Below are 12075 nucleotides of genomic sequence, written 5' to 3'. Positions count from 1 at the left end.
TGGTTACAGCTGATGGCCACCTAGCCACAGCTGATGGCCATCAAATCACACAGTTGATGGCCATTTACTATTGGAGTGAGCACCTTTCCACGTGAGGCCGAAAGCCTGGAATCTCATCTGAAGAGGGAACCTCCCAAAATCAGGGACGGGCAGTTTGCAATTATCATCAGTCTCTTGTAAATTGGAATAACTGGTAAGTTCTTCACCAAACTAACTCCAAGCAGTAGTATTTCTGTTCAGATTCACTTATCTCTATCTTTTCATTTATTTGATCTCTTCTTCATGCTTTGTACTGTTAACAGAGAACCACCTACCCTCTACAAAAAGAAACAAACAAACAAAACACCACAATGCAATCTCCTTATCAAACTGACCAACTGGAAGAGCTGGAATAGCCTTTCCTCACATGGCAGGGACTGCAGAGGAGAGCTCACCAGAGATGTGGGTGTCTCAGAAGATACCACCAGAGCGCATATAAAAGAAAGAGCCTGGTTAAAACCAGGGTGTGATGCCAGCTCATTACAGTGTCAGGAAGGTAAGAACATTCCTGCCCCTCCCTCCTCTTCCGTCTCTGACCTTGAACCTTGTAGGGGTTGGAAACTGCAGTTGATTGGCTATGGGAGAGGGAGCAAAAATCTTACATGAGGGAAGAGAAGCAGCCCGTCACGCCTCCCCCTTTCAACTGCAGAGGGCAAAAGCTGGGAGAGAGAAAACACCTTAACTTTAAATTAAGCTTGAAGTTTCGACTATTACATGGGGTTAGACATACAAATTAGTAAATTGAGACTATTTCCTAAGGGGGAGAAAAAGCGTTATGGACTTGCCCAATATTCATCCAGTGGTCGGGGAAGAACTACACCTTATTGAATAACTTAAAGGAACACTGAGAAACAAAGTGAGGCTCCTTTATGATTTGACCTCAGGAGACACACTTGTCCACCATACTAATTCAGAAGGTCTGTATCTCTTGCAGCTCTAGAACGGATTTAAGTCCAGGTGATCAAGCCCAAAAAGAAATGGCTGCTGCTGATTCTCAGGTTTTCCAAAATCAAAACATCAGGCTTCAACCTGTGTTAACATTTGTTTTTATATAGTCATGTGCCACTTAACAACTGGGATATGTTCTGAGAAATGTGTCGTTAGGTGACTTTGTCATGCAAACATCACAGAGTGCACTCACACACACCTAGATGGTGTAGCCCACTACACACCGAGGCTGCATGGTGTACCCTACTGCCTACCAGCTGTACAGCATGTTACTGTAGAGAACACAAGATTAAATCAAGCACAATAGAAAATGATGCAATCAAGAGACTAGGTAAATATGAGCTGTCTGAGGCTGCTACCAGCATACATAACATAGCATAGTTTTACAGCCATTTAATAAGTAAAAAGAGTATACTCTAAAATAACGATAAATAGTAAATACAAAAACCAGTAACATAGTCGTTGATTATCATTATCAAGTATTATGTACTGTACATAATTGTACGTGCTATGCTTTTGTACGACTGGCAGCGCAGTAGGTTTCTTTACACCAGCTTCACCACAAACACATGAGTCATGCGTTGCGCTAAGATGTTAGGATGGCTACACCACCACTAAGTGATAGGAATTTTTCAACTTCATGATAACAGGATCACTGTTGTAGATGTAGTCCATTGTGGACCTAAATGTTATTATGCGCTGCATGAATATAGTTTGGTTTCCACTTATCTCATTACCTTCATCTTAAGGTACAGATAAAGACATCTCCTGTGGGATGCCAAACCTCCATTTTAACAGCATTTCATGAAGTTTGTGGCTGAATTTATTCCATTTCTGTACTTATTTTCATTTAGGTATACTGACCCAGAGGTAATAAAGGAACTGTATAATAAATCAACTCTAGCATGCTTTTTCATGTCATTATTTTCCTTTTCTTCCTTGACTTATCTTGCCACCTGCTTTATTGTTAATGTGTTAATGCAATGATACTTTTTCTTGATTATAAAGACATCTATTACTGTTTTCTGTTGCATGAAAATAATAGCTAAAGTTTATGATCATGTACTTGTTCCAAATGCTTTATGTATTTTATCTCTGATAGTAACAATAATAATGGGGAAAAGGTAGCTGTATCCTCATTTTACAGAAGGAGAAAATAAAACCTCAGAGAGGCTAAGTTAGTTGGTCTGGTTTATAAAGTTAACACATTAGGGAATCTAGATTTTCACATAAGCATCCAATTCCCAGGTCCGTTTGTTTCAAGGATCAACAGTGGGAAATCACTTACAGAATGGAACAGGAAACTTGGATGGGGTTTCTGTTCTGTGAATGATTTATAGATTATTTGGCTAGTCCTCCAATCTCTTTTGGTGAAATAAAAAACATGCTACACCCATCTATTTATCTTAAAGAGATGTTATGAGACAGATACGCTACTACTCATAAAGCACACTTAGAAAAGGTGATGTAAATTGTCTTATTAACAGTATAACTTCAGTTTTGTCTTTATCCACACTATAATTTCTTTTATAGCATTATATTATATCATATTATTTCCATATTTCAAATGCTATAACTTAGGAGTTCAACTTATGACAAAGACAATCTATAAGTTTCCCTGTGTGTCCATTTAAAATATAATGGGGGGAAAAAAGGATAAAAATGCCATGGAATGTTTATAGAAGTGACTTCAGAGGAACTCAATAATTTCTATCAGGCAAAACTTTTGCTCCTTTGTTTATATAAAATAGACATAATCTAAATATATGTTTTCCATTTATGCACTGACTTATATTCATCCTAAGTTTCTTTTTCCATTTCTTTTATTCCATTTTCATCCCAATCTGCCTCATGCATTTTGTTTGTTCAAAATTCAGCCTATTCTGTTGGTTGGCTAATGACTTCTCTTTCTCTGTACCTTCCTTGCCCCTCATCCTCTTGATGTCTCCTTCTTCCCTCTCTGTTCATGTTTTCAGTCCAGCTGCTCACTGCTCCTTATGTTTTCCTTCTCTGACTCTCCTCCTATGTCTTCACTGTTAACATTCTGGCAAAATCACCCCCCTTACCTCCCTCCCTCTCATCCTTCATGCTTCCTTCGACTTGTCTTCACTATTGCTGCATTTATAAATAGCCTCTGAATAATCTATCATTTATCCAAATGTTCTCAGATAATCTCTTGACGCATCCCACAGACAGTAGTTAACTTCAGTAGGAAAATTTCACCATGGTCAATTATTATCCTCTTAGAAAGCATGCTGAAGCAGGGGTCAGACCTGAAAGAGACATCTTCCCTTACTCAGAGGCTCCTAAAGAGAACTGGTGATAGTTAATAGGAAAGCTGTCTTCTTATGTCTAAGGATGACGGCAAATATGGTTTTAAAGAGACAAAGCTGCTGCAAAAATATATCAGGCTATGAATGATAGCAATCCCTGTATACCCAATGTATTTCAGTCTTGTTTTACCATCACAGTTAATAACAACTTATTATTGTACATTTACAATACACAGGCCTGTGTTAACCATTTAAAGTGAATTATTGGATTCTAAGATGATGGATTAGGTAAACACTGTGCCTGCTGCCTCCCATGACCACATTAAAATTACAACTAAATTGTAGAACAATCAACCTTGAGAACCATCTGAAGACTGGCTGAACAGAACCCCCATATCTAAGGATATAATGAAGTGGCCACGTGGAGACTGGTAGGAGGGTCAGAGATATGAAAAAGTCTGACCCCATACCCACAGGTAGTGGTTCCACATCAGGAGGGATACCTCAGCAGCAGAAGTTCCCCCTGAGGAGTGAGGGGTCCCAGCCACACACCAGATACCCCAGTCCAAGGGTCCAGTGCTGGGAAGAGGAGTCCCCACAACATCTGGTTATAAAAACCAGAGAGGATTCTGACCATCTGGGTGGGACAGAAGGCATCTGAAAATCCAGACGTCCTCTTAAAGGGCCCACACACTGACTCACCTATCCACAGGCACTCACCCTGGGCCCTGGTGGAGGGGCAGCAACTTGAGAGGTACCAGAGACATACAGGATAAGACTGAGTTGTATGGCTTCAGGCTGAGGGCTTGAGGGACAGCATCCATTATCCCTGTGTGGAGCCCACCTAATGTGTAGACTACAGATGGGTGCTAATGCCATCTTTCCTGTGTTGATATCTTCCCCACAAGGCAAAATCTGAAACTGTAGTGGCCTGGTGAACTCTGCATGCCCCACCCCAGGGACTCCCTGAGACCCCACCCACTCAACTCATACAATATCACTGGAGGCACTCTCAGTGCCTGGGCAACCAGCCCTACTCCACATATTGCAGGAGGCTCTTCCAGCAGCAAACAACCCACAGTGACTTGTGCAGCTGACTGAGACACTTTCAGTGTGGGCAATTAGCCCCAACTTGCACTGCAGCTTTTCTTAGACAACTCTCAGGGATCTGCAGGCCTGAGGCAAGGGGTGGCTGGCCTCGGAGTTCTCTGGGCTTTATGTGGAGTGGCCACAGGCCCAGCACTGGTGCAAGGACAGACTCTACTTTAACCTTGTGAACACCTCCTGCCCCACCCCAGTGATTCCCTGACACCCAACCCTGCCAAACTCATGTACATCCCCAGAGGCACTTTCAGCACAGGGGCAACCAGCCTGGCCCTGCACACTAAGGAGACTCTTTCAGTGGCTGAGCCTTATGGGCAGCTGGAAGGTAACAACAGGCCTAGGGGTGCCATGGGCCTTTTGTAAATCTGCCCCAAGCCTGAAACCGGTGGCAGCTGGCTTTGGTTCTCATCATGCCCGCCCCTCCCGACACACACATGCCTCCAGATCCAGGACAGTCAGTGACCAACCACATATAGTTTGAAGCTCCTACCAGGTTGCCCTGGGCCAGTCACAGTCAATGGCTGAACTTGGCCTACATAGGGTTCCCTCCCAAGATGCACCAGAAACTACACATCCAGAGGCTGGCTTCAGAGCACAACAAAGCACCATCCTATTAGCCAAATAAGTGTCAAACCTAATAGGTGGTCTCAACAGGCACAGCAACCTGCTGGGGTAAATCCCCCTCTGAGGGGTCAGTACTCATATAGCAATTCCTATGCTGTGGGTGTGGCCAGGCCTCAGAGCCAGTCACCCTGAGAGTCAATCTCACCCATTGAACTGCCAAAGCAATCAAGGCTTATCTACAACAGAAGGGTACAAACAACCCACACAAGGGATACTCCAGGAGTACACAGCACAGGTGATGAGGGAGACTGTGCCACTGGACCACACAGGGCACATACTACATAAGGCCACCTGATGAAGACTGGCAGACATAGCAGATCTACCTAATACATAGAAACAAACACAGAGAAACAAACAAAATGAGGAGACAAAGAAACATGACCCAAATAAAAGAACAGGAGAAACGTCCAAAAAAAAAAAAAAGAACTAAATGAAATGGAGGCAACCAACCTACCAGAAACAGTTGAAAACAATGGTTATAAGAATGCTTAAGAAACTTAGTAAGAACTTCAACAAAGAGATAGTAAGCATATAGAAGAACACACAAACCATAAAAAGGAACCAGTCAGAAGTAAAGAAAACAATAAGTAAAATAAAGAATACACTATAAAGAATCAAGAGAATATTCGACGAAGCAGAATATCAAATCAGTAATTTGGAAGACAGGGTAGCAGAAAACACCCAATTAGAACAGCAAAAAGAAAAAAAAAATGAAGATAGTTTAAAAGACTTCTGGGAAAACATCCAGCATAACAACATTTGCATCATAGGAGTGCCAGAAGGAGAAGAGAGGGACCAAGGGATCAATAACTAATTTAAAGAAATAATGACTGAAAATTTCCCTAACCTGGTGACGGAAATAGACATACAAGGCCAGAAAGTGCAGCGAGACACAAACAAGATGAATCCAAAGAGGCCCACACCAAGACACATCATAATTAAAACACCAAAGGTTAAAGACAAAGAAAGAATTCTAGCAGCACCAAGAGAAAGGCAGTTAGTTACCTACAAGAGAGCTCCCACAAGACTGTCAGCTGATTTCTCAAAAAGAACTTTGTAGGCCAGAAGGGAGTGGCACAAAATATTCCAATTGATGAAAAGCAAGAACCTACAACCAAGACTATTCTACACAGTAAGGCTATCAATTAAAATGGAAGGAGAGATGAAGAGCTTCCCAGACTAAAGGGATTCATTACCATCAAGCCAGTAATACAAGAAATGTTAAAGGGACTTCTTTAAGAAGAAGAAGGGGGAAAACAAAATAAAAAGAACATAAATATGAATAGCAAAACGGCAATAACTATTTACATATCAATAATCACTTTACATTTAAATGGATTAAATGTTCCAATCAAAAGACATAGGACAGCTGAATGGATAAGAAAACAAGATCCATCCATAAGCTGTCTACAAGAGACCCACCTCAGATCAAAAGACAAACATAGACTGAAAGTAAAGGGATGGAAAAAAATATTTCATCCAAATGGAAATGAAAAAAAAGCTAGAGTAGTAATACTTACATCAGACAAAATAGACTTTAAAACAAAGACTATAGTAAGAGACAAGAGGGACATTACATAATGATAAAGGGATCAATCCAAAAAGAGTATATAACCCTAGAAAAACATATATTCATCCAACATAGAGCAATTAAATGTATGAAGCAAATATTGACCAACATAAAAAGAGACTGACAGTAAAGAGAGCTCTACAGTAATAGAGTCACAATAGAGGACTTTAACACCTCATTAACGCCAATGGACAGATCTTCCAGACAGTAAGTCAACAAGGAAAAAACAGACTTAAATGACGCACTAGACCAAATAGATTTAATTGATATTTTTGGAGCATTCCACCCCAAAGTAGCAGACTATACTTTCTTTTCAAGAGCACATGGGACATTTTCCAAGATAGACCATATGTTATGCCAGAAAACAAGTCTCAATAAATTCAAGAAAATTGAAATCATAGTGTCTTCTCTGACTGGTATAAAACTAGAAATCAATTACAAAAAAAAACACAACAACAACAACAACCCAAACAAATAAGAAAACAAAACAAACCCCTAAAAAATCACATACACACAAGGACGTTAGGTAATATTCTATTAAACAATATATGGGTTAACCATGAGATCAACGAAGCAATCAAAAGATCACTTGAGACAAATGAAAAGGAAACCTCAACAACCCAAATTTATGAGACAAAGCGAAAGCAGTCCTAAGAGGGAAATTCACAGCAATACAGGCCTACATAAAGAAACAAGAAAAATCTTAAATAAACAATCTAACTTCACACTTAAAGGAACTAGAAGAAAAATAGCAAGCAAAGCCTAAAGTGAATAAAGGAAGGAAATAATAAAGACCCAAGTGGAAATAAACAAAATAGTCTAAAAATAAAAAATAAAAAAGATCAATGAAACTAAGAGCTGGTTCTTTGAAAAGAAAAACAAAATTGACAAACCTTTAAACAGACTCATGAAGAAAAAAAGAGAGAGGACCCAAATAAATAAAATCAGAAATGAAAGAGGAGAAGTGACAATGGACACCACAGAAATACAAAATAATTGTAAGAAAATACTATGAGCAATTATATGCCAACAAATTGAACAATAGGGAAGAAAGGAATAAATTCCTAAAGCATATATAATCTTCTAAGTCTGAATCAAGAAGTAACAAGAACTATGAACCAACTGATTACTACTAAGGAAATCAAATCAGTAATCCAAAAACTCCCAACAAACAAAACTGGACAGGATGGCTTCATAGGTAAATTTTACCAAACATTCAAAGAAGTATTAACAGCTTTTCTTTTCAAACTATTCCAAAAATTTCAAGAGGAGAGAAGGCTCCCAAGCTCATTCCACAAGGCTACCATTACACTGATTCCAAAACCAGACAGACATAAAAAAAGAAAACTACAGGCCAGTATCCCTGATAAATACAGATGCAAAAATATTCAACAAAATATTAGCAAACCAAATTCAGCAATATAATAAAAAGATCATACACCATGATCAAGTGAGATTTATTCCTGGGATTCAAGGATGGTTCAATATCCACAAATCAATTTACATGATATAAAATGGAAGATAAAAATTATATGATCATATCAATAGATGCAGAAAAAGCATTTGACAAAATCCAGCATCCATTTATGATAAAAATTCTTAGCAAAGTGGAAATAGAGGAACATATCGCAACATAATAAAGTCATATGTGACACACCTACAGCTAACATCATACTCATGGGGTAAAGCTAAACGCATTTTCCTTAAGATCAGGAACAAGACACAGATGTCCACTTTCACCACTTTTATTCAACATAGTACTGGAAGTCCTTGCCACAATAATCAGAGAAGAAAAAGAAATAAAAGGCATCCAAAGTGGAAAGGAAGAAGAAAAACCATCATTATTTGCTGATGACATGATACTATATATAGAGAACCCCAATGACTCCACAAAAAAACTATTAGAACTAATATATGAATTCAGTAAAGTAGCAAAATACAAAATTAATATTCAGAAATTGGCTGCATTTTTATACATCAACAATGAACTATCAGAAAGAGGAACTAAGAATCCCATTTACAATTGCATTAATAAAAACCAAACCAAACCAAACCAAACAAACAAAAAATGCTAGGAATAAATTTAACCAAGGATGTAAAAGACTTGTACTCGGAAAATTATAATACATTGGAGAAAGAAATTGAAGAAGATACAAACAAATGGAAGCATATATTGTGCTCATGGATAGGAAGAATTAACATAGTTAAAATGTCCACACTGCCCAAAGCAATCTATAGATTCAATGCAATCCCTATCAAAATACCAATGGCATTTTTCAGAACTAGAACAAATAATCCTAAAATTTATATGGAATCATAAAAGACTCCAAATAGCCATGATAATCCTGAGAAAGAAGAACAAAGTTGGCGGTATCATGCTACCTCATATCTAACTACATGAATACTACAAAGCCACAGTAATAAAAAAAGCATGGTATTGGCAGAAAAACAGACATGTAGATCAATGGAACAGAATAGAGAGCCCAGAAAGAGACCCACACCTATAGTGTCATTTAATCTATGACAAAGGAGGCAACAATGTACAATAGAGTAAAGACAATCTAATCAATAAATGGTGCTGGGAAAAATGGACAGATAATAAGCAAAAAAGTGAAACTGGACCACCTTCTTACTCCATATACAAGAATAAACTCAAAATGAATTAAAGATTTAAATGTAAGACTCCAAACCATAAAACTCCTAGAAGAAAATATAGGAAGTGAACTCTTTGACATTGCCTTTAGTAATCTTTTTTCTGATATATCTCCTTGGGCAAAGGAAACAAACAAACAAACAAACAAAATAAACAAATGGTACTACATCAAACTAAGAAGTTTTTACACAGCAAAGGAAACCATCAACAAAACAAAAAAAATATCCTACTAAATGAGAGAAGATATTTGTCAATGATAACATCTGATAAGGGCTAAATATCGAAAATTTATAAAGAACTCATGCAACTCACCACCAAAAAAACAAACAATCCAATTAAAAAATGAGCAGAGAACCTGAATAGACATTTCTCCAAAGAGGACATACAGATGGCAGACAGACATATGAAAAGATGCTCAGTGTCACTAATCATCAGAGAAATGCAAATGGAAACCACAATGAGATATCACCTCACACCTGTCAGAATGGCTATCATCAATAAATCAACAAACAACAAGTGCTGGTGAGGATGTAGAGAAAAGGGAACCCTCGTGCACTGTTGGTGCAGCCACTACAGAAAATAGTTTGGAGATTCTTCAAAAAGTTAAAAATTGAACTACCTTATGACCCAGCAATTCCACTCCTGGATATTCATCCAAAGAAATCCAAAACACTAATTCCAAAAGATATGTGCACCCCTATGTTCACAGAAGCACGATTTACAATAGCCAAGATATGGAAGCAACCAAAATGCCCATCAATAGAAGATTAGATAAAGGAGACATGGTACATGTGTACAATGGGATATTACTCAGCCATATAAAATCTTACCATTTGCGACGACGTGGATGGACTTAAAGTATTATGCTAAGTGAAATATGTCAGACAGAGACCAATACCATATAATCTCAGTTATATGTGGAATCTAAAGAAAACAAACAAACAAACAAAAAATAAAACAGAATCAAACTCATAGATACAGAGAACAAACTGATGGTTACCAGATGGGAGAGGGGTTAAAGGTGAGGAACTAAATATAAATTGGTAGTTACAAAACAGTCATGGCACGTAAAGTACAGCATAGGGAATATAGTCAATAATATGGTAATAGCTATGCATAGTGCCAGGTAGGTGTTAGACTAATTGGGGGATCACTTCATCAATTACATCAATGTCTAAAACTACACTGTGCACCTGAAACTAATAAAAAAATAATATCAAATGTCAACTATAACTGAAAAAAAAATAAAGTGAATGATTTAACTCAGGGCTCTTTGTACAGTTGTGCACTTTGTACGCTGCATTGTGTGCTGCTGAGAGGGGAGAGCTAAGGCTGCTTGTGAAACCACAGGTAGGGGCTATCATTTCCCCATTTTTCAGATAAAGAAAATGAGGCACAGATGGGTTAAGTACCAAGTGCAAGAACCACGTAAATTACAAAGTTAAAACAGGGCATTTTATACATTTTCACAAATGTTGTCCTGTATACTGTTCCCTTACTAAACTGCAAGCAAATTGAGGGCAGGCACCTGTCTATTTTGTTCCTCTTTATAGCTGCTATTTTCGGAATGAATGAAAAAATAAAGGATAAAAGTCATGAAACCGAAAAGGTTGGTTTTCCCAGCAAAAGAGACATACAGTGATCTTGAAGAAAATGCCCACTCTTCTAAATCTTAAGCATTAGTGGCATCTTCCCCTCCATCAGAACAGGGCTGAGGTGGGAGGGGAGAGGGTGGGAGGGCCTGGACACCCCTCCCCCCCACCCCAACTGGAGCAGACTGGGCTTCAGGAGAACGATGCAAGGCCGGCCCCTGGGGTACAGAATCAGGACATCGCGCTGAGCAGTGGTAGAGATGGGCTGCAGGAAGGGAAGTCCAGTAAGGGGGATGGGACGGCACCCTGAGGGGCTGCGCAGGTCTGGTCTGCGGGAAAGGTTGTTTATAGGCAGGACTGGGAGATTCGGGAGACAGACGGTTGGTGTCCAGGGTCCATAGGGAAAGGTAAGTTTAATAACAGTGGCAGCCATACATTACATTCTTATGTGTGTTGTAGGTGTTACCTCATTTCATCCTCACCAAAACCTCTGGGATTGGTACTTTCATTCCTTCCATTTCAAGACAAGGAAATTAAGGCTAAGGAAGTTGTCAAGGTCTCCAGGAGAGTGAAAGGCAGACTCTGGATTCATTCTCAGATCTGCTGATTTCAAAGTTCACATTCTTGCCCCTCTGCCTTAGGAGGAGAGATTGGAGTTCAAGGGGAGCCTCTACTACCAAGAGTTCTAAGAACAGAATGGAAGTTTCCCCAGCCTGCAGGATCAGGAAAATCACACAGGTTCTTGAGGATAAACTCAGCCTTGGGAAGACAATGCTGGCGCCCAAAGACGAAACTTGGTTAAGGCTGGGGAGAGGAGTTAATCACTAGACAGAGATTAAGAGCCTGGTTTCTAGTGGCCCTTGTCTGAGCTGCCAGCCTCAGGGAGATATGGCATTGCTCCACCCACATGCCCGGGAGGCAAACACCTTGAATTCACTCTGGTTCTGGAACCTGTGTGGAGCTATAGGTCTGTGCCGGCAGGGAGTCCTTCTGGCATTAAAATGTTGAGTTCAAATTGTTCTATCTGCCAGTATTTGCCCTGAAGCTATCTCAAATCCTTCTGGAAGGTGGAGGGGTATAAACAAAAACTATACGTGTCTGTGTAGTGGATACATTTCACCAAGCAGCCTTAAAAAGTGTGTGCATTTTTCTTATGTTTCTTTTCTTTAATTGGATCTTTTATTGATATGCTGCAAATAAATTATCAAAATACTTTCGGTGGCTCACTAGGATGCATGTCTAACAGCACCTCTATGTTTTGGCCTCAAGTGT

The 12075-nt window shown here is 39.3% G+C and overlaps 1 protein-coding gene across 1 annotated transcript in view; it reads right to left on the bottom strand.

The window, feature by feature from the left end:
• Positions 1 to 12075, bottom strand: part of SCFD2 (sec1 family domain containing 2) — a 367958-nt gene that overhangs the window by 106293 nt on the left and 249590 nt on the right. The gene's annotated exons all lie outside the window — the stretch shown is intronic.

Source organism: Rhinolophus sinicus, linkage group LG02 (genome assembly GCF_036562045.2).
Source record: "Rhinolophus sinicus isolate RSC01 linkage group LG02, ASM3656204v1, whole genome shotgun sequence".
Lineage (NCBI taxonomy): Eukaryota > Metazoa > Chordata > Mammalia > Chiroptera > Rhinolophidae > Rhinolophus > Rhinolophus sinicus.
The sequence above is the reverse complement of the archived record's forward strand: the minus strand, read 5'-3'. Positions and strand labels throughout refer to the sequence as shown.